This window comes from Peromyscus leucopus, chromosome 1 (assembly GCF_004664715.2).
Source record: "Peromyscus leucopus breed LL Stock chromosome 1, UCI_PerLeu_2.1, whole genome shotgun sequence".
NCBI classification, from domain to species: domain Eukaryota; kingdom Metazoa; phylum Chordata; class Mammalia; order Rodentia; family Cricetidae; genus Peromyscus; species Peromyscus leucopus.
The window spans coordinates 119,352,935-119,376,735 of NC_051063.1; the positions used below are offsets into that span (position 1 = coordinate 119,352,935).

The 23,801-nt window shown below is 37.0% G+C and overlaps 1 pseudogene; it reads left to right on the forward strand.

Annotated features, from left to right (window-relative positions):
• Positions 1-22,296, forward strand: part of LOC114696165 — a 35,393-nt pseudogene extending 13,097 nt beyond the window's left edge.
• Positions 22,297-23,801: the final 1,505 nt, after the last annotated feature.

The following is a 23,801-nucleotide window of genomic DNA, read 5'->3' on the forward strand; positions in this document are numbered from 1 at the left end:
TTAGAGAAAATACTCAGTTATCTACCCTATTTGGTGAGTCCAAGTTTTATCCTAACTGGTAATATCAACTCAAAACTATTTTTTAGGGCTTAAAAATTTTTGACAAAAATTTAAGTGTTTATATCTCTCAATCTTATAAATTTTATACCTCCTTTGTGAGTTTCTTTTCTGTATTTGATAAGGCATACTAAAAAACTGTAACTATCTCATCTTCAATCCCATCACAGACCTGATTCTGATATAATATTAACTGAGTAAACAGGAAGTGCACAGCAGGCAACTTCAAAAACTGTTAGAATGACAGAAATGGTCGGTTGCCTGGACAGTAACCCAAGCTACCTCCGCAACATGGGCATCCATCTTCAACCAAAAGACCTAGAATAGATGACAGACTTTTCTGTGTAGCAGGAAATTTGAAGAATTGCCCCACCTTGTCTTTGCAAAGTATGGCAGTTTTATCAATTTGAGTCCTACTTGTCCAGTTTGTGCAGTATACTTTTATATTTTATCAGTCAAGCAAAGGCAGTTTCTTGCCCAAATGGTTAGCCTTGCCACAATGAAAGCAAATTCCATATGGAGATTCTTCAATGCCCATCATCCTTTTTTTAAAGTAGATTCATCCTTCCAGGAGAATACATGTCTCACTGTCAGGAAAAGTCTTAGTTTATTAAACATCTTAAATGCCATGTTTCTGTAAGTCTTTGAAGTGTTTGAAGACCACCTGTCTATCTAAAATACATATCTGTATGACCTTGAGAGCATACCTTACATGACTACATGCTTGATTGTTATATATATTGACCTAACCTACCTACACTTAAAGTAAATAATAATAACTTCAATGACTAGATATTTACATTAAATTGGTAAATCAACTGTATAGGTACAATACCTTAAATAATAGTAGAAACATATAAACATATATACAGTATAATAAATATAACCTTACCTTTATTTCAATATACAAAACCATCATAAATAGTAGAAAAATATATAGAGTATGTTCTACAAAAAATAACCTTAAATTTGTGTCAAAATAAATAAATCCATACCAATGTAAAATATTTGAGATATAGTTGCTTTTTAGTTTAAGGAGGTTCATAATCCAACCTTGTATTCTATCCTTTCCATATGCCCCTTTTTCTTTTCAGAAAGAGATCCTTGAATATAATCTCCTTTGTTCAGCTTCTTTCCTGGCCATTACCAACAACAACTTGTAACCAACCCCCCCAAATGATGACAAACATCCATATCCCACTGAATGATCCAAAACCACCCACCCTACCTCTTGGATTGTAAGAATCATGTTCTCTAGACTATTTCTTGTTGTCTGGGGGTAATGGGATCTTTGTTGGACTCTGAGAAAATTAGGATAATCAAGTCCTGGAGAGCTAGCCATAACATTTGTTGTCCAGTGTGGTGATATTTTATTTGTGCTAGAATGTAATATTTTATTTGTATGTTAATAAATAAAGTTTGCCTGGAGATCAGAGGTCATAGCCAGCCAAAACCAGAAAGTCAGGCAGTGGTAGAACATACCCTTAATCCAATCACATGACAGGCTGAGTCTCTCTGTGTGTTCAAGGACACAGCCAAGGATTGTGCTCCATGCCTTTAAACCCAGTACCAACCATAGAGACCTGGAGGTCTGTATAGACAGACAGTGACAAGAAAGTGAGGTGGCTGGGTTAAGAGAGAATTAGAAGACAGAACAGCAAGGTAATAAAGGCACAGTTTAGACAGGAAGCTGAGTCACTCACTCACTTGGGAAGCTAAGGCAATGTGGTGAACTAAGGTTAGTTCGTGGGTATTCGTTATTTCTCTGATCTCTTCAGCTATCAACCCTGTATTTGGTTCTGTGTTTCTTATTTAATAAGACTGTTTAGAAAAATTCATCTATACTTGATACCCAAACATGGGGCAAAACCACAACCCTGAGTAAAGAGTCTCATTCTCTATCAAAAAATATCATCCATATAATGACAAATTATAGATTTAGAAAACACTTTACACATCATTTCCAATGACTGTTGCACTAGAGAACCTGAGTTGGGGGTTGAAACAAGGCAATAAGGAAAGGTATGGGTTGGGATATGGTGGTTGTAAACCAAGATAGTCAGGGGTATCCCCAGGAAGGCACCCTACCTGGAGTATTGGTGCCTGGCATGACCTCTGGTCAAACAGGAGACCTGTGCCTGAATTAGGAGCTGGGACATGGTGAGGAGGAGCCAGGATGGATAGGGGCTATGTTATTTGGGCACTGAGAAAGGATGGGTGATCCATGGAAAGATGGCCTACTTGGACTTCTAGAGGCCAGCATGGCTTCTAGTCAAGCAGGTGCCTCTGTTGGAATTGCAAGCCAGGATATGGTGACATGAAGTGAAGGAGCAATTGACAGTAGAGTAGGCAAGCACTGAGAGGTTGGGGGAAGTTCATGCATGGGTGGCCTACCTAGAGTTCTGGCAGGAAGAATGGCCTCTAGTCCAGCAGGGTGTCTCCATTCTGTACCACATTTTTAATGAGGTTATTTATCTTCTGATGTCCAGTTGTCTTTTGTTTGTTGTTTGTTTGTTTGTTTTCTTTATATAATTTAGATGTTAATGCTCTTGGATGCTTAGTTGCCCCCCCCAAAAAAAGTGCTTTCCCCCTGTTGTTGCTTTCACTCTGTCTGAATGATGGCATTCTTTGCCATAAAAAAGCTTTTCAGTTTCATGAGATATAACTAATTTATTGAGTTTATAGGCTGCCAGTGTTGTGTTCAAAGACACTTTTGCTGTACCAATGAATTCAAGACTATTCCCTTATTTTTTATTTCATCATATTTAGTGTATCTTGTCTTAAGTTGAAGTCTTTGATATACTTAGCATTAAGCTTTGTGAAGGGTATAGGTAAATGTGTGTTCTTTATCATTCAGTTATACAGTTTGGCCAGCATCATTTTATGAAGATGCTTTCTAATTTTCCCAGTGTTATATTTCTGGCTTCTTTTATCAAAACTCAGTTACCCATAGGTCTATGGGCTTATGTATTGGTCTTCAATTCCATTCTATTGACTAAAATGTCTGTTTTGTGCCAATATCATGCTGTTTTTGTTTTTGTTTTTATAACAGCTGTGTAGTAAAATGTAAGATCAGGAATGGTGATATCACTAAGAGTTATCACATTATTTATGGTTGTTTAATCTATCCTGGACTTTTCTTTCTTTCCATATGAAACTACAAATTGATTCAAGAAGCAAAACAATTAATTTATAAACAATGCCCTATATCATTTGACATATTAAACATTCACAGAACAGTAATAGCAGTGGGTTAATTGAAGAACTCACTTTTAACAACACATATACGTCTCCAGTGCAGAATGACAGGGACCTAGAAAATATGCAATAACTACAGGCCTTTCTTGGGGAAAAGGGAGTAATTGTAGGAGATAAAGGAAGAAGACATAGCAGAAAAAAGTTATTCAAGTATGAAAAGCAGAAAAATAGAGGGAATATAGATGGTTCAGTAATTCAATACCAGATTCACAGACACAAATCATATCTAGTTATTTGATTATGTACTATAGTCACAAAGCATGGCAGGAAACATAGAACATGAGGCAAAAGTTAAAAACACTCATACACAAAATACTGAAATGATATGTTAAACTTAAATAGGATTATCAAACTGTCTAAAATTATATAAAATCAGTTATAACAGTTAAAATATGTTAAGTGAAAGGCAAAACCTCAAGTGAATATATTAGAGAATTGTGACATATCAGAACAAATCTGAACATACAAGGACTCAGGGCCAGTTCTGTAATACCCACCTAAGTGTATAGGATGATATGAATCAGTACAATCTAAGGGTCCATGTGAAGGAAAAAGAACTCATTCCTTTAAGGAAAAAGTTGTAGTTATAACCAACTTATATCATTCAATATTTCATAGCCTCAAATAGAAAATGAAAAGTAGAAAACTGTGTGGAAGCAAGGAGGAAAGTAATAATTATTATTCTATTTGTATTATTTATGACTCATTAGAATTTTTAGAACTGTTGACACATATTCCTCATACCCATAGCAATATCATGACATTGGCCAGTAATGCCTCTATGTAAAAAAAAAAGGATAGCTATCTAGATAGCAGATAATAACAAACTATTTTCTACATATGTTAAGTATTAGGATTACAGTATAAATGTATGAGGAGATCCAGTATTTGCCAGGACTTCTTTTCTGTTCTGTAGAATGCATACAGACTTTGACGGTGTTCACAGAAAACAGGGTAGAATTGTAGGAAACTTCAAAATGACAGAATCCTACTGGTAGACAATACACCCCAACCACCTCAAAGAAATAAAATAAAACCTTTAAAATCCTTATATTCATTGCCATGTCTCATATCCTAATATGCCACAATAATAGGACCTGTGTGCATCATCATAACCATGGGTTAGGAAAATAATCCAGTGCTAAATCCACACTAAGTGTGATTAAGATTTTCATGTTTGGAACCTAATCTCTCATGAATAGTGTCCTCTATTTTTAGTTGACACCAAAGAACATCCACTTGATATTCTCTCTTATTTTGCCATGGAAGAAATCAACAGGAACCCTCATATTTTACCAAACATTTCTCTGCTAGTTAACATTAACTGTGATCCAATTGCTAGTCATGTAAAAAACCAGTTTGTCCTCAAGAAGAAAACATTTTCCTAACTACTACTGCACAAAACAGAGAAGATACTTAATTGTACTTACAGGACCACTGTGGAGAAAATCTGCCATTCTTGTGCCACTTCGGTACACCTCCAGAACTCCAGAGGTAAGACTGGGTGGATTACTTTAAATGAATTACTTTTTCCCTTCAAGTTAACTTTCTGGGTGCCAAAAGCAACTGGTACTGGGCAAGTACTGGGTGTGTTCCTATTCTGATCCATAAACCATAAACACTCAAATATTTTCTGTGGGGAAACATAACTTTATCACAAATGGGCATGGGGAAACTGTGAAATGTTTTACCTGAAAACTTAGGTTATCTGTACTTGTTTAGATAATCACAAGAAATTAGATATGATTTTAATAATTAAATGAAGAATTCATACTTTCTAATTCTCCCCACATTTGCTTAGCACACTTAGATCTTAGACTTAGTGGTATTCATTCCAACATCTTCATATTGTTGCTTATGTTCTATGTCTTTCAGCTTTACTATGGTCATTTTCAACCTCTCCTGAATATTCATGAACGAAATCCTCATCTCTACCAAATATCTCCCAAGGACACATCTCTAGCACTAGCTATGCTCTCGCTAGTGGCTCACTTCAAATGGAACTGGGTGGGGATGATCATTTCAGATGACGACCATGGAATTCAATTTCTTTCTGAATGGAGAGGAGAGATGCAAAGAAACATTGTCTGTTTAGCATTTGTGACTATGATCTCAACAGATTCAATGTTATACTTTAAAATGTTAAATAAGTATTATAACCAGATCATGACATCATCAGCAAAAGCTGTGATCGTTAATGGAGACAAAGAATCTCATCTAAAGTGGAACTTTATCCTATGGCAATCTCTAAACATTCGGAGAATCTGGGTCAGTGTGTCACAATTTGATATGATCACAGTAAGAGGAGATTTCTTGCTTAAATCCCCACATGGGACTCTCATTTTTTCACATCAGCATTCTGAGGTATCTGGTTTTAAGCAATTTCTTCAGACAGTGCATCCTTCAAACTACAGTACTGAAATTTCTCTTGCAAAACTGTGGTGGACTTATTTTAAGTGTTCTTTACCATCATCTAATTGTAACAAACTGAAGTATTGTTCAACAGAAACCCTACTGAAATGGTTATTTAGGACACCATCTGGAATGGCCATGAGTGATACGACTTATAACTTATATAATGCTGTGTTTGCTGTGGCCCACTCACTCCATGAGGTGCTTCTGCAACAAGTAGACACATGGTCCAGTAATGCTGGGAAGGAACTGGAATTTGACCCCTGGAAGGTAGTGTGTCTTACACTGAATTGCATGTGTCTCATAGAGATGATGTTCTTAAAGGGAACCATAAGTTCTAAATGCATGTAAATAAGGAATCTTTTTCCTAAATGCATATGTGCCTACCCTAGCACTGCATGTGAGGTAGATCATGTTAGTATCATCAATGATGATGCACTAAACACTGGCATCCAAGTCAGCATTTTACAATCTAAGTCAAGAAATACTGCTTAGAGGTTTCCACCATACACACATCTCATATTTTTAACATTTGAAAAAAAATATTTTCTCATGAAGTTATTAATGATAATAAGAAAATGACTTGTCTTTTTGTGATAAAAAAGTTACTGATCAATGTAATGAAGAGACACAAAATAATGTTAAGTAGTTTTGTCACTTTTTAACCCATTGGGAATCTCAATTCCCTAGGTTATGATCAAATAACTGTTAGTAGAAAGAAGTAGGGAATGTGTCACTACTCTTCAAGAATACATTTAAGGTGTGCATGTGTTGAATGTGTTGAGGCATGAACTCCAGCAAGAAAATTGTATTTTTAAAGCATATTGATCTTTATACATACTTTGAATTTCTTCTTTTCTATTACTGAGTACTTATAATAGTTATATTTTAGGAAAGGCTAATGAAAATTAAGGTCATTACAAACATATTTTCTGGCCTAATGTGTAGGCCAGGTTGAAACTAATATGACCAATGTGTTTTAGTGTTCTCTTTCCTGAAGAACATACAATTTGTAAATCCTGCTGGAGATCTTGTAAACATGAACCAGGAAGTAAAACTGGATGCAGAGTATGACATTTTCTATATCATGGATTTTCCACCAAATTTTGGACTTAAGGTGAAAATAGGAAAGTTTTCTGGACGTTCTCTATATTATCAGCAATTGTATATGTCTGATGAAATGATACAATGGGCTACTGGTCTTAGACAGGTAATTGTGTCTTAATACTAATGCTTTATATGTGACATAAGTACCTAAAATTAAATGATCTGCTTATGATTCCTCATGGGATAAGATGGGATAAAGCACTTTGACACTTATTACCATCTCTCCCTTTCTCTCTGTCTCTCTGTCTCTATCTTTCTGTCTTTCTTTCTCTCTCTCAATTGACAATATATATTATCCATACATTCATTATATTTTATTTAAAACAATGAGATTTTGTTCTATTTTTTCTTCTATTGAAGATAGATTCTTTTCTCATACAATATATCCTGACTATAGTTTACCCTTCCTGTACTCCTTCCAGTTTCTCCCTCCTCTTCCTCCCCTCAAGAGGCACTCCCTTGCCGGGCGGTGGTGGCACACGCCTTTAATCCCAGCACTCGGGAGGCAGAGCCAGGCGGATCTCTGTGAGTTCGAGGCAAGCCTGGGCTACCAAGTGAGATCCAGGAAAGGCGCAAAGCTACACAGAGAAACCCTGTCTCTAAAAAAACAAAAAAAAAAAAAAGAGGCACTCCTTTTCTGTTTCTCAGTAGAAAATAACAGGCTTCTTGGAGATAGCAACCAATCATAACAAAAGAAAGTAGAATAAAATGAAGGAAAAACTATCATATTGAAGTTGGACATGCATGCCAACAGAAAGAAAAGAATCCCAAGAGTTGGCACAAGAGTCAGAGACCCACTTATTCTCACAGTCAGGGTCTCACAAAATTCTAACCTAATACTTTAATCTAGACCTTTTACAGACCCATGTAGGTTCTGTGCTTGCTGCTTCAGTCCCTGTGAGCTCATATGTGGCTTGCTTAATTGACTCAAAACACCTTGTTCTCCTGATGTCCTCTGTCTCTTCTGGCTCTCACAATTTTTCCACCTCCTCTTCTACAGGATTCCTTGCACTCAAATTGGAGGTATTTGATGGAGACTTCAAACTTAGACTCTCCACATAATATGTAAATGTGGGTTTCTGAATCTGTTCTCATCTCCTGCTGGAGGAAGCTTCTCTGATGATGACTAGTTAAGGCACTGATCTGTGAATATCGCAGAACATTCATGGATGCTATGTGAAATTAAGTTAATTATAAAATAAAAATATATAAAAAAGAACCATATTATTGACTTTTGTTTTTAGACCAACTGGTATTGGTCTCTGAGCTATCGAGTCTTTGCTTCATGTTTACCCAAGTTGTGGCAGGTATGACTTTCTTCTCATGGAGTGGGCTATATGTCAACTTGGACAGTTGTATACTCCCATGAGTTCTGTGCCACCATAAACCTAGCATATTTTGTTGGCAGGATGTATTTTAGGTGAAGTTCTGTGACTGGGTTGGTGTCCATTTATTTTTTTGGTAGCCTGAAAACTGCCTTCTGCAACAAACAGAGTAGAATGTAGGATGAACAACTTGACTTCTCCATTTTCAATGTATTGTAGTGCGTTGCAATGCATGTTCTCCTCAACAAGGAAGCCCCACTGTCAGTTTGCAGAGAGCAATGTTTTGTCTAAGCAACAGCCTTTATTGTTTGGAGATTTCCATGGGATCCCCTTAGCCAACAATTCATTGAATGCATCCTAGTTCTACAATTGGAAGTCTAGCTTCACTACACAAGGTGGTCATTTGGGACTCTTTGTTCTTCATTACTAGTAGTCCTCATTATGATTACCTTCATAGATTCCAGGAAGTTTCCATTGCTCTAGGTCTCCACACCACTCCTCAAAAAGCCCTCCTAATTCCAAATATCTATTCAATAACTCTCTCCTTCTACCCCTATCTCCTCCTACATGGTTCCCCCACTCTCGTCCACCAGGCACAGTCTACAAATAAAATTTATTCTGCTTCTCTCTCCCAGGGAGATCCCTTTTTTGTCCAATGCCACCTCTTTATCTAACTTCTCTGGGTCTATAGAGCCTAGTTATCATATATTTAAAGGCTAATATTTGCTGATAAGTGAATACATGCCATAATTATCTTTCTGGATCTGTGTTACCTCACTCAGAATGGTTCTTTTGTAGTTTCGTCCATTTGCCTGCAAATTTCATAACATTTTTTTTCTTTTAAAACCTAAGTAATATTTCATTGTGTAAGTATACAACATTTCTTTATTCTGCTGAGGGACATATGGGTTGCTTCTAGTGTCTGATTATCATGAACAAATCTTCAATGAAGGAAATTGATCAAGTGTCCTTGTGGTAATATGGAGTGTCCTTCAGTTATATGCTGAAAATAGTATATCTGGGTCTAGAGATACTTATTGTCATATTTCTGAGAAAATGATATTTTGATTTCCTGGATATACAATTAGCACTCCCCTGGTAATGGAATGGTGATCCCCTTTTTTTCACATCCTTACCAGCAAGAGATATCATTTGTGTTATTAAACTTAGCCAATGTGACAGGTGTAAGATGGAATCCCAAAGTAGTTTTATTTGGTATTTCTCTGATGGCTAAGGATGTTGAACATTTCTTCAATTGTTTCTCAGCTATTTGAGATTCTTCACTGAGAATTTCCTGTGTAGGTCTTTTCCCATTTTTAATTGGATTATTTGGTTTTTTATTAATTGATCATTTGAGTCGCTTGAATTCCTTCTATATTTTAGATATTAGTCCTCTGTCAACTGTTGAGTTGGTAAAGACCTTTCTTTTATTCTGTAGACTGCCTCTCTATCTAGTTGATGATATCCTTTGCCTTACATAAGTTTTTCAGTTTCAAAAGGTTCCATTTAATTGGCAGTCTTTGTGCCTGCATTATCAGTATTCTATACAGAAAGTCATTTCATGTGCCAATACCTCCAAGGCAATTCCCCACTTTCCCTTCTATCAGGTTCATTTTATCTGTTTTGTTGTTGTTGTTGTTGTATTTGATGTCTTTGATCCACTTGGAATTGAGATTTTTGCAGAGTGTTAAATGTGGGTGTTTTGTATTCTGCTACATACAGACATCTAGTTTGACCAGCACGATTTGTTGAAGATGCTGTCTTTTTTCCAGTGTGTGTTTCTGGCTTCTGTGTCAAAAATCAGATGTTCAGCCAGGTGGTGGTAGGGCATGCCTTTAATTCCAGCACTAGGGAGGCAGAGACAGTCGGATCTCTGTAAGTTTGAGGCCAGCCTGGTCTCCAAAGTTCCAGGAAAGGCTCAAAGCTACACAGAGAAACCCTGTCTCGAAAAACCAAAAAAAATCAGATGTCCATGTGTATCTGAACTTTATATCTGGTCTTCAGTTAAATTACATTGATCAGTATCTGTTCTTATGCCAATACCATGTGGTTTTAATGATTATAGCTCTGTAGTACAACTTGAAACCAGTGATGCTGATACTTCCAGCTGGTCTTTTACTGTTCAGGATTGTTTTTGCTCTCTTGAGGTTATTATTTGTCCATATGAAATTGTGAATTGTCCTTTCAAGGTCTGTAAAGAATTGCATTGGAATTTTTATGGTTGCTGTGTTGAATCTGTTGATTGCTTGTGGAGGATTACCATTTTTACTATGTTAAACCTACCAATCCATGAACATGGGAGATCTTTCCATTTCTTTTTTATTTGAAAAGCAGCATGCAGATTTGTGTTAGTATGGCATTTTTATTTATTTTTTCCCTTTTATTTTATTTTACAATACCATTCAGTTCTACATATCAGCCACAGATTCCCTTGTTCTCCCCCCTCCTGCCCCTCCCCCTCCCCCCCAGCCCACTGCCCATTCCCACCTCCTCCAGGGCAAAGCCTCCCCCAGGACTGAGATTGACCTGGTAGACTCAGTCCAGGCAGGTCAAGTCCTTCCCTCCAAGACTGAGCCAAGCATCCCTACCTAAGTCCCAGGTTTCAAAGAGCTAACTCATGCAATGAGCCCAGGACCCGGTACCACTGCCTAGATGCCTCCCAAACAGATCAAGCCAATCAACTGTCTCACCTATTCAGAGGGCCTGATCCAGTTGGGGGCCCCTCAGCCTTTGGTTCATAGCTCATGAGTTTCCATTCGTTTGGCTATTTGTCCCTGTGCTTTATCCAACCTTGGTTTCAACAATTCTCGCTCATATAAACCCTCCTCTTTCTCGCTAATTAGACTCCCGGCCCTCCACTGGGGTCCTAGCTGTGGATCTCTGCATCCAGATTCCTCAGTCCTTGGATGGGGTTTCTGGCAAGACTATTAGGGTGTTTGACCATCCCAACACCAGAGTAGATCAGTTCCGGCTATCTCTCGACCATTTCCAGCAGTCTATTGTGGGGGTATCTTTGTGGATTTTCTGTGTGCCTCTCTAGCACTTTGTTTTTCCTTTCCTCACATGGTCTTCATTTACCATGGTCTCCTATTCCTTGTTCTCCCTCTCTGTTCTTAATCCACCTGGGATCTCCCGCTCCCACAGGCTCTCTTTCCCTTGACCCTCGCACTTTATTTTCTTATTTCTTTTTCAATTTATTTCCCCAAAGACTGAAACTTTTTATCATAGAAAATATTCCCTTGCTTGCTTAGAGTTTACTCAAAATATTTTATATTATTGATGGTATTGTGAAAGGTGTTGTTTCCCTGACTTCTTTTTGTTTGTCATTTGTACATAGATAGCCTGTTGATACTTTTTATTAATATTGTATCTAGCCACTTTGCTGAAAATGTTTATCAGCTGTAGGAGTTCCCTGGTGGATTTTTTAAATGTCATTTAGGCATACTATCATATCCTCTGCAAATAATGATACTTTGTATCACTTTGCTCTATTTCAAATATCTGACTGTTATAGCTAAAACATCAAGTAAAATTTTTAATAGATATAAGGAGAGTGGACAACCTTGTCTTGTTACTGATTTTAGTAGAATTGTCAGTTTCTTTCCATTAATTTAAATATTGGCTATAGGCTTACTGTAAATTACCTTATTGTATTTACTTATGGCCCTTATATCCCTAATATCTTCAGGTCTTTATCATGAAGGAATATTGGATATTGTCAGAGGCCTTTTGTGCATCTAATGAGATAAACCTATGGTTTTATTCTTTTCAGTTTATTCATATAGTGGGTTTACAGTTACTGATTTCCTATGTTGAAACATCTCTGCATCTCCTGGATGAAAGCTACTTGGTGATGGATAATAACCTTTTTTATATGTTCTTGGATTTTGTTTGCATGTATTTAATTGAGTATTTTTGAATCTATTTTATAAGGAAAATTGGCCTGTAATTCTTTCTTTATTGACTCTTTATATGGTTTTGATATTAGGGTAACTGGATTCATGAACTGGGCAATGCTCCTTCTGTTCCAATTTTGGAAAATAATTTGGAAAAATTTAGAGTTAACTCTTTGACAGTCTTATAAAATTCTATGCTGAAACCACACAGCCATAACTTTTTTGTTTGTTTTGTTTAGTTTTGTTTTCTTTTGTTTGATTGCCAAAGTTTTTTCATTTGTTGGTTGGGTTTTTTGGTTTTTTGGTTTGTTTGGTTTGGTTTGTTTGTTGATTGGTTGTTGGTTTGGCTTGAGTTTTTTCTCCTTCTTGACTAGAAGAATTTTAATGACAGCTTTGATTTCACTAAATGTTAGAGGTTTGTTTAAATTGTTAAACTGATCTTGATTTAACTTTAGTAAGCTGTATCTTTTGAGAGAACTGGCCATTTCTTTTACATGTTCCATTTTGGAGGAGTACAGGTTATTAAAGAATGTCCTCTGAGTACAGGTTTTCCAGTTATTTACTTATGATTTTCTGATTTTCCTCACTCTCTGTGGATATGGCCTTATTTCTTTTTTATTTGTTAATTTAATTATTCTCTCTCTGTCTATCTTGTTGACTTTCTCAAAGACCAGCTCTTTGTTTCATTGACTCTTTGCATTATTCTCTTTTTTCCTATTTTATAGATTTCAGCCTTCAGTTTGATTATCTCTTGCCATCTACTACTCTGGTGTGAGTTTATTGCTGTCTTATAGAGCTTTTAGGTGAGCTGTTAAGCGGATAGTATGAGATCTCTCCAATTTCTTTATGAAGGCAATTACTGCTAGGAACTTTTCTTCTTTGCTGCACTTTCATAGTGTCGCATGGGGTTTGCTGTGTATGCAGTTTCACTGAATTCTAGGAAAATTCAAATTTGTTTTCTGACTCTTTTTTTTTTTTTTTTGGTTTTTCGAGACAGGGTTTCTCTGTGTAGCTTTGCGCCTTTCCTGGAGCTCACTTGGTAGCCCAGGCTGGCCTCGAACTTACAGAGATCCGCTTGGCTCTGCCTCCCGAGTGCTGGGATTAAAGGCGTGTGCCACCAATGCCTGGCTCTTTTCTGACTCTTATCTTGACTCATTTTTCATTCAGTAGAGAGTTGTTCAATTTCATGAGTTTGTAGGCTTTCTGGGGTTTTTTTCCTGTTGTTGTTGATTTTCAGATTTAATACCTGGTGGTCTAATAGACTACATGAAATTATTTCAGTTTTCTTCTCTCTGTTCAGACTTGCTTTGTGTCTGAATATTGGTGAAATTATTGAGACAACTCCACGTAGTTAAAAGGGAGGTTTATTTTGTGGTGTAATTCACAAATGAAGGGATAGGACAGGGTCTGTGAAAGGGGTAGCACAGGCTGGCAGTGTTCTCTGAAGAACTCTGCTCCATCTACCTCCAGCATCCAAGGTCCAAGGAACCAAGAGGGCAGGCATCCAGATCTCCGGTCTTCAGGGTCCAGATGTCTGGTCTTCCGGTCTTCATGCCTTGTAGGCATGACAGTTACTGAAGCCTCAATGGGGTTGGAACTTCCAGATCAAAGCTGGAATGGCTACCCACTACATCTGAATATGTGGAAATTTTGGAGAAAGCTCCATGAGGTGCAGAGTATAGAAGAATTCTTTTGTGTTTGTGTGAATTGGCCTTGAATTAACAATTAGGTCCATTTTGTGTATAATGTCTCTTAGCTCCAGTATTTCACTGTTTAATTTTTGTCTGGGAACCATCCATTGGTGAGAGTGGAGTATTGAAGTCCCACTATTCATCTGAGAGGACCCATGTATATTTTAAGCTGTAGTGGTGTTTCTTTTACAAACCTGGGTGCACAGGGTGTTTGTGGCATAGATGTTAAGAATTGAAATGTCAACTTATTGGGTTTTTTCCCTTTTTTTGTGTACGTAGTATCTCTATCTCCTTTTATTATTTTTTGTTTGAAGTTTATTTCATTAGATATTAAAATGACTATATCTGCTTGAGTGTTAGAGGTACATCTTGGATTATCTTTTCCCAACTCTTCACCCTGAGGTTATGTCTTGCCTCAATATTAGGGAGTATTTCTTGGATACAACAGAAGCATGGATTTTCTTTAGACAGCCATTGTGTTTGTGTATTTTTATTGGGAAATTGAGAGCACTGACTTTGAAATTTCAATTACCAATGATTGTTGATTCATGTGATTTTGCTGAGGGAAAGGAGATCAGTGAGAGAGAGACAAAGAGAGAGAGACACAGACAGAGAGAAAGAATCCATTCTTTTAATTTTTCTGCTGTGAGACTATTTCCTATTATTTCATTTGTGTTCTTAAACTTTTTAGTTATGATTTTTTCTTCTAGCATCTTCTGTACAACTGGATGAATAGGTAGATATTGTTGAAATTTGACTCCTTCATGCAATATATTATTTTCTCCATTGATGATGGGTGAAAGTTTTATGGATGGTATAGTAGTCCGGACCGGCCTATGTGGTATCTGTCTGGGATGTTTTGACTCCATTGAGAAGTTGGGTATAATTCTAATAGACTTGTATTTATATGTTAATTGTCTTTTCCTTGCCAATTTTAATATTCTTTCTTTGTTCTGTATGCTTTGTGTTCTGTTGTTATAGGCAAAGGCACTATCTTCTCTAGTTTAATTTATTTGGTGTTCTGTATACTTCTCATACCTTTATAGTCATTTCTTTCTTTACACTAAAAAAAATTTCTTCTATGATTTTGTAGAAAATATTGTCTGGGCCCTTGAGCTGGGTTTCTTTTCCTTCCTATTTCTCTATTATTCTTAGGCTTGATCTTCATAATGTTCCTGATATCCTGATATCCTGGGTGTTTAATGTCATGATTTTTTCAGTTTTGACAATTTCTTTCACATATGTACCCATTTCTTCTATCATCTTCAATGCCTTACATTTTATCACCCATCTCTTGTATTCTGCTAGTGAAGCTTTCCTCTATACTTCATGTTTAGTTCCTAAATTTATCATATCCAGAATTCCCTCAGTTTGGATTATTTTTATTGATTCTATTTCCATTTTCTGGTCTTAAACAGTTTTATATATTTCCTTATACTGTCGGCTTGTGTTTTTCCATGTTTCTTTAAGGAATTCATTAATTTCCTAGGGACCTCCATCAAATCCAAAAAGGCAATTTTAAGGTATTTTTCTTGTCCTTTCAGCTATGTTTAGATATTCAGGGCCTGCTGAGGTAAGATAGCTGGGCTCTAATGAAGACATACTGTCGTGGCTGTTGTTGATTGATTTTTATGCTGGCATCCTGGCATCTGGGTTTTGGGTTCTTAAAATTGTTAGTGCTGATGTTTGGATTTGTCTTTGTTGGCTGGTGTGTGTTTTTTCCCTTGGTTTCTCATTCCTCTCTGGATGTTCAGAGTGTGATGTATGTTATCTGTGTGTTGCCTGGCATGTTCAGCCACTTGGTTTTTGAGGCTGGTAATTAGGATGAGTTGAGAAAAGGAAGTTTGGAGGAGAAGGTCTTTGTGATCCACTGAGGACAGTATCAGACAGGAAAGTTAGAGCACAGCAGGTTTTCAGCAACAGATCTGGGACTGAGACTCAAAGGATTGTATCTCAAGAGTATTAGGAAGAGGTTGTGAGTCTGTTTTCAATCTACTTGTTGACTTGGGAGGGTGGTACTTGAATTGTCAGGAGATTCCTACTGGAGTTGAAGGCTGGGATTCAGTAATGAATGGGGGGTTAGGAAGGGATAACTTGTTGGACTGACATGAGATATAAGCAGGGGTGGAAGGCTGCAGATGGCATCTGCTGCAGCACTAATGAGGAGAATGCAGGATTGTATCTAGGGGAACAGAGAGACAGAAGAAGGCCTGCCATAGCCTACCTAGCTTTCTGGCAGGTATGGCATCTGTTTAAGCAGGACATGCCTGGTAGAGTTGGGTACTGTAATGTGGGGATGAGCGAGGAAAGGGAGGCTACAAAGCAATGATCGATGGCATTTATGGGAGATGTGGTAAGAGAAGGGAAGGCTGCAACTGGTGTTCTGGTTCAGCACCAGGGAGTAAACTGTGGAACTGGGTCTGGAGGAAAGGAGAAGCATGAGAAGGTACTGAAATTATGCTTTATAATATGATGCATGTATGTAAAGGGAGACTTTTCAGTGGATCCATACTGTGAATCACTGCTGTTTTTGTCATATATGTTGAGCTTTTTATTTCAAAATTGTATCTGATTTTCCACAGACTCCACCCTCTATATGCAGTAGGCCTTGCAATCCAGGATTCAGAAAATCCCCTCAGCAGGGAAATGCTGTCTGCTGTTTTGACTGTAACCCCTGTCCAGAAAATGAAATTTCAAACATGACAAGTAAGAATATAATTTACCAAAATAATCAACTGATTGTTTATTTTCTACCATGTTTATATAGTTCTCAGAGATCTCTTTGGGGAAAAGGAAAAGATAAATGTCATTATAAATGTAAATGAGTTAAGAACACTGCTCTTTGAAACTATATGCTGCCTTGTTCATGAACTATACATTATGGTCTAATCATTCCAAACAAGTGAATTAGTATTTTCTCATAGATACTTCTTTACAGTACTAAATATTTCCTGTACATCTAGTCTATATTTTAGAATTCAGAATATTGTAATAAATTTTATCTACTTTTAATTTTATTAAAGTTATGAATGCTATGCACCTGTCTCAGCTACAGTTTATAAAGCGATAAAGAGACACCATGACCATGGCAACTCTTATAAAGGAAAAAACATTTAATTGGAGTGGCTTATAGTTCAGAAATTTATCCAATATCACCATGGTGGGACATAGTGGCATATAGGCAGACATGATACTAGAGAAAGAGCTGGAAAATTACAACTTCATCCAAAGGCAACAGAAATGAACAAGGTATCATACTGGGCCTGATAAAAGAGACCTCAAAGGTCACTCCCACATTGACACATTTCCTCCAACAAGGACACATCTAGTCCAACAAAGCCACACCTCCTAATAATGCTACTCCCTATGAGATTATGGAGGCCAATTACATTCTAACTACCACATTCCACTTCCTGACCCCTATAAGCTTGTAACAATATCGTAATGCAAAATGCATTTAGTTCAACTTCAATAGTCTCCACAATCTATCAAAGTCTCACTATGTTTAAAAGTACAAAATACTAAATCTCTTCTGAGATTCATGCAATCTCTTAACTATAATTCCCTATAAAATCAAAAGAAAAATAAATCACATATTTCCAACATACAATTACACAGGATATACATTACCATTCTAAAACATAGGAGATACTTGACCAACACAAAACCAAAAACCAGCTGGGGAATTCCAAACCCTGTATCTCCATGTCTGATGTCAAAACACTCTTCAGAACCCCAAATCCTTTCAGCTTTGTTGAGAGCAACACACTTCTCTCTTTTGTGCTGGTTCCAGGACCTGTTAGTAGCTCTCCCCAAAAAGTTCTGGCATTCTGACATCTTGGGTTTCCAAGCAATCCAGGCTTCACCTTCACAGGGTCACACAATGGGTTCTCTGGGCCTCCATTCATGAATACCCTTGACAGATGCCTGGCCTCAGCAACAGGCCTTAATCATTGAGGAAGTGTCCATAATCCCTTTCTTCAATCCTTAAAACCAGAATCGCACGGCCAAAGCTTCCCAATTCTGCAACTTGCTGGGGCTGCAGCATGGTCTCCTTGTTCAATTACATCTTTACCAAATTTCTGTTTTCAATGGTATCCTTCACTGCCTGAGCTTAGCTATCCTGAAACTGAATCTGCAAACCAGGCTGACCTCAAACTCAAAGATGTGCCAACATTTTCCTACGGAGTGCTGGGATTGAAAGTGTTAAACCATCACACAAGGCTCTATGCTTTTCTTTAATTCCTTTCCACAAATTGGAAACTTATCTGGGTGGAATCTTATCATGAGGTCACCACTCCCTTTATTCCAGTTCTTAATCAGTTGAACTCCTTAACACAGGACTTAGCTCCATTCCACTACCTGGTGTTCCTTTTCTCCTCAAATTGTATATTCTGTATTTTACCTTGCTCACCTGCTCCTTTTCATTACAAATCTTCTGTAGAGTTAACACTAATAACCACACATGGCAGTTTATGGGGCTTTTTGTGCTCTTTTCTCATTATTGGGATGTTTTGAAATTTCCTCTGCCAATAGAATAAATCCAAAACTCTTCACTTTAGCCTCAGGCAGACTCTTCAGACAAGGGCAAAAGCAGCTGCATTCTTCATCAAAATATTAAGAATTGATGTCTAGCCCTGTATTAATATTCTTCTCTGAAACACTTTGAGGCAGGCTGCCACAGTTCATCAAATGACACTCATCACCACTGTCTTCCATGCTGTCCATTAAGCAGCACTTAAAACATTCTACTGCCTTTCTAATCTACAGTCTATATTCCTTCAAAGATAAGTATGGTCAGGCCTATCACATCAATATACCTCAGTCTCTGAAACCAACTTCTGTCTTACTTAGGGTTTCTATTGCTATGAAGAGACACTATGACTAAGGAAAATCCTATAAAGGAAATCATTTAATTGGATCAGCTTACAGGTCAGAGGTTTAGTCCATTATCATCATGGTTGGACATGGTGGTATGCAGGTAGACAAGGTGCTGGATAAGGACATGGTACTTAGGAGGAGCTGAGAATTCTGCATCTTGATCTAAAGGCAACAGGAAGTGAACTGGATCTCACACTGAGACTGATCAAAGGAGACTTCAAAGCCCACCCCCTAGAGATACACTTCCTCCAACAAGGCCATGTCTACTCCAAAAAACAAAGCCACACTTCCCCAAAGTGCCACTCTCTATGAGATTACAGAGACTAATCACATTCAGACTTCCACAGCATCCATATTTTCCAATTGTCACTCAATGTCTCTATCAAGAAGTGGATATTTAGTAATGTATCAGATTTTAGAAACATGTCTTTTTATTTGTGTTCTATGGTAAATCAATACAATCATTGGTAGGTTTCATTTTCAGTAGTATTCTAGGCCACAGATGAGTTTGGAGGCCAATATATTAAACTCTGAATTAAATCTTTTATTCTAATGATCATACAAATATGAATGGAGAGTTTTTTAATTCAATATGTGGTGAAAACTCAATATGAATTTCATAGTAATACTGGAAATGATGTTATTGTTAGTGTATGGGGTAACTGAAAGATGGAATTAATTGTGGTTGGAGTGATGAGAAAAGCTAAATAATAAACTTAAAGTTTATTTAAGAATAAGACCAAAATGTATATGGTTTCATATGATGTGAACAGGATTATGAAGATGAAGTACATATTTTAAAAATTATACTGAATATTAACATATTTAATTAAAACCCAATGAAAAGTACGAGAAGATAAACCAATTGAATAGAATAATGCAATGAAAAGAAATTAATAAATTATATATCTATTTAAATGATTCTATTAAATATATATCTAATTCAATTAAAAGTTTGTTTATTGACATTTGTGTTGGTCGAATACAGGTTAATAAACAGAGTTAGATTAAATCCCCTTGTTCCTGTGTGTAATTTTTAAAGCTTTAAAATATAACATTTTATAACACATAATAATTTGAAATTGATATAAAAAGTTGAAGTATGTGAATACTTAGATTTACTAGTTTAGATACCTTTGTTCAGAGCAATCAGATAGAATATAAAAACTGAAAAAGAATACATCTTTCAATGAAGAGACTCAGTACACCATCACTTCTCAATATGACCTGTTGGCTCACTGCAAATGAAAAAAACTGAATGCACTGCAGTATAAAATTATAAACATATGGGTGGAAGGATGTCCTAAGCCCCATTTAGTACTGTCTTTCAAAATTATGTCCTTTATATATGGAATACTATCTTGACCATGATATTTCTCAATGAATACGAAACTGTCTTGAGACTTGGGCAGTTGAATCTTACAGACATTAGTAAAGCTGGCAAATATATTACCCTACCAAAATTCATACATTGAAACATAAGCCAAAGGAAATGATTTTGACATGCAGATAATTTAGGTGGTAATTGTTCATGTTGTCTCTGCCTTCTTTGATATTATCAATGCTTTTGTTTGCTTCATTTATTTTTAAGATTATAATATAATTACATAATATTCCTTTCCCTATCCTTCTTCCAAAAACTGCCACACATGCCTCTTCCCTCTCTTTAAAACTCATGGTCAATCTTCTTATTAATTGATGCCACATAAAATACTTTATGTATACATGTATTTCTTTATACAACCTGTTCAATATGTGCAATATAACTCTTACATTTTCAGGACTGATCATTTTGTTATTCAGAGATAATCGGTGTGCACTTCTCTTTCAATATTCCTGCAGTTATATAACTGTCTACAGTTCTCTGCATATAGTTTTTTCTGATGGTCTTTCTCCAACTATCTTTGTCATGTCCGTTGTTTTTATCCTTGTTCAGCTCATGTTTAAGCTGGCATATTGGTGAGACATTATGGATGTTGCTTGGGATGTTCCTAGGAAACACAGACTCACATCAAACTCTGTGAAGTGGCTCTTGTAAGCTTTCCAACCAGCTTTCATGGTATTTTCCATGAGCCTTAGTGATAGAATAGTGTTGTAGATGAATCCAATGGACTAGACCATAACTCTAGATTTTCATTGGTTGCATTTTCCCTAATGGTCTCTGTCTGTTCCAAGGTAAGTTTCCATGATGAGGAGTAAGGACTATACTTATGTGTATAAGAAAAAATATTTAAAATGACTTAGGGAATATACTGCCTAAGTAAAGTGCTTGTTGTAGGTTCTTTTCAAAAATATAAGGTAAGTTGAGATAGTATGTCCAAGGAGTCATAGGAGGCCATTAATGTTGGATCAAATTTGTTGCTGATAGACCATAAGATGCAGGGAAGCAGCTCATTCTAAGTTCTTATTTTGCATACTAAACAAAACCATGAATAAAAAAGTGTGCTTCCATCAATGATCCAATCCAAGGTATGTTGTAGCATAAGTCTAAATATTTATGACAGTACATTATTGTTTTTGAAAACTACTAGTTAATTCATGAGTATGTAAGATAAATATGAACAAGGGCATTCATAAAAATGATAAGTTTTGGAAATTGGGATGAAACCCTATGAATTAAATATATTTAGATTTCCATAAACCACAAAATATAAGGCTAATTTATCTATGAAATTCCAAAGTATTAGTATTTTGCATATTTTGTACATAAAAATAGAGAAAAATTAAAACTGATAATAATGCCTTTCCTATACTAGACATGGACGAATGTGTGAAGTGTCCACCTGATCAGTATGCCAACACAGATCAAACTCACTGCCTCAAAAAAGTTATAACCTTTCTGGCTTATGAAGATCCTTTGGGAATATCTCTGGTCTGCTTGGCTCTGTGCTTCTCTGCTCTCACAGCTGTTGTATTCTGTGTCTTCTTGAAGCACCAAGACACTCCCATTGTCAAGGCCAATAACAGAGCTCTCAGCTATGTCCTACTCATCTCCCTCATCTTTTGCTTTCTCTGTCCCTTGCTCTACATTGGCCATCCACATACAATCACCTGTATAATGCAGCAGACCACATTTGCAATTGTCTTCACTGTACCACCTCTACTGTCTTGGCAAAGACTATTACTGTAGTACTGGCATTCAAAGTCACTGTTCCAGATAAAAGAATGAGGTCACTGCTGGTTTCAGGGCACCTAACTTCATCATCCCCGTGTGCACCATGATTCAAATGCTTCTCTGTGGAATCTGGATAGGAACTTCTCCTCCATTTGTTGATGCTGATGTACACATGGAAATGGCCATCATCATTGTTTGCAACAAAGGTTCAGTGATTTCCTTCTACTGTGTCCTGGGGTACATGGGCTCTCTTGCCCTGGCAAGTTTCACTATAGCTTTCCTGGCCAGGAATCTGCCTGACACATTCAATGAAACTAAGTTCCTGACATTCAGCATGCTGGTGTTCTGCAGTGTTTGGGTCACCTTTCTAGCTGTCTACCAAAGCACCAAAGGCAAGGCTCTGGTGGCCGTGGAGTCTTCTCTATCTTAGCCTCAAGTGCAGGGCTATTTCTTTGCATCTTTGCCCCAAAATGCTACATTATTTGTTAAGACCAAAGATAAATTCTTTTCACAAGTTCAGAGTCACAAATGCTAAAGCTGAATATATTCATTGAGTTTATCTAGCTTACTTACAGCTGTAAGCAAATCTAAAAGATTAAAAGCTACTTTCTACTCATTAAATATTGTGTCAAAATATAAAGTTTCTCCATGTAAAATGAAGAAAATAAGATGAATAATAGTTTCATCAAATGACCAGGACCTCAGTTCTATGGATCAAACCTTGTGATTAGGCACATTCTGGTGTCATAGTTGAAGGACTGTGGGACTTTCATTAAATTCTGTGCTAAAATGTTGGGGCATTATATGAAATCTTAAGGTTAGATAGGCTAGATGATCTATTAAGTGATCTAAATAGGGAGATCATTCTACTTCAAATTAATAGGAGCTTAGATTAGAGAAAGAGAAGAAACAAAAGTAGTACTGATTAAATTACAAAATTAAGTGTTTCTATTCATTTTCTTTTTTTAAATTTTCATATATATACATAATTTGTATTTTATAATTAACTTAATTTCACATATCGGCCACAGATTCCCGTCCTCCTCCTCCCATCCCGCAGTCCTCCCCCATCCCACCCCCCCATTCCCACCTCCTCCAAGGCAAGGTCTCCCCTGGGGAGTGAGCCCAGCTTGGTAGACTCAGCCAAGGCAGGTCCAGTCCCCTCCTCCCTACACTAAAGCTGAGCAAAGTGTCCCAGCTTAGGCCCCAGGCTCCAAAAAGCTAGCTCATGCACTAAGGACAGGTTCCAGCTCCACTCTGGGGGCCTCCCAAACAGTTCAAGCTAATTGACTGTCTCACTTATCCAGAGGGCTTGGTCCAGTTCATTGGGAGCTCCATAGCCAGTGGTTCACAGTTCAGGCCTTTCCACTAGTTTGGCTATTTGTCCCTGTGCTTTTTCCAATTCATGATCTCAATATCTTTCGCTCATACAATCCCTCCTCTCTCTTGACATTTAGGCTCCCAGAGCTCCCTGGGGCTCAGTCATGGATCTCAGCATCTGCTTCCATCAGACACTGTTTCAATTCAGAATATTTGTGCCCCAAACACAAGAGCAACCACATATGTAAAAGAAACTTTACTAAAGCTTAAATCGCACATAAATCCCCACACATTAATAGTGGGATACTTCAACACCCCACTCTCACCATTGGACATATCTATAAAATTGAAACTTCACAGAGAAATAAGGGACTTAACTGATGTTATGACTCAAATGGACTTGATATCTATAGAATATTCCATCCTAACAAAAAAGAATATACTTTCTTCTCAGCACCCTATGGTAACTTCTCTAAAATTGACCACATACTCGGCCACAAAGCAAATCTCTATTCATTTTCAAAGCATGGTATAAGGTTAAGAACTACAGTGTAAACTGGGACCACATAATTATTTACAACCCTTAAGTCCTCAATCATTCTGTAAGCTTATTTTAACATTTTCATGGACAAGAAAAGGGTTTGTCTTGAAGTGTTCCATAGGTATCATAGGGAATAGTCTACTTGAATATTAATAGGAGCTTGAATTGGAGACAAAGAAAAGGCAAAAATTGTACTGA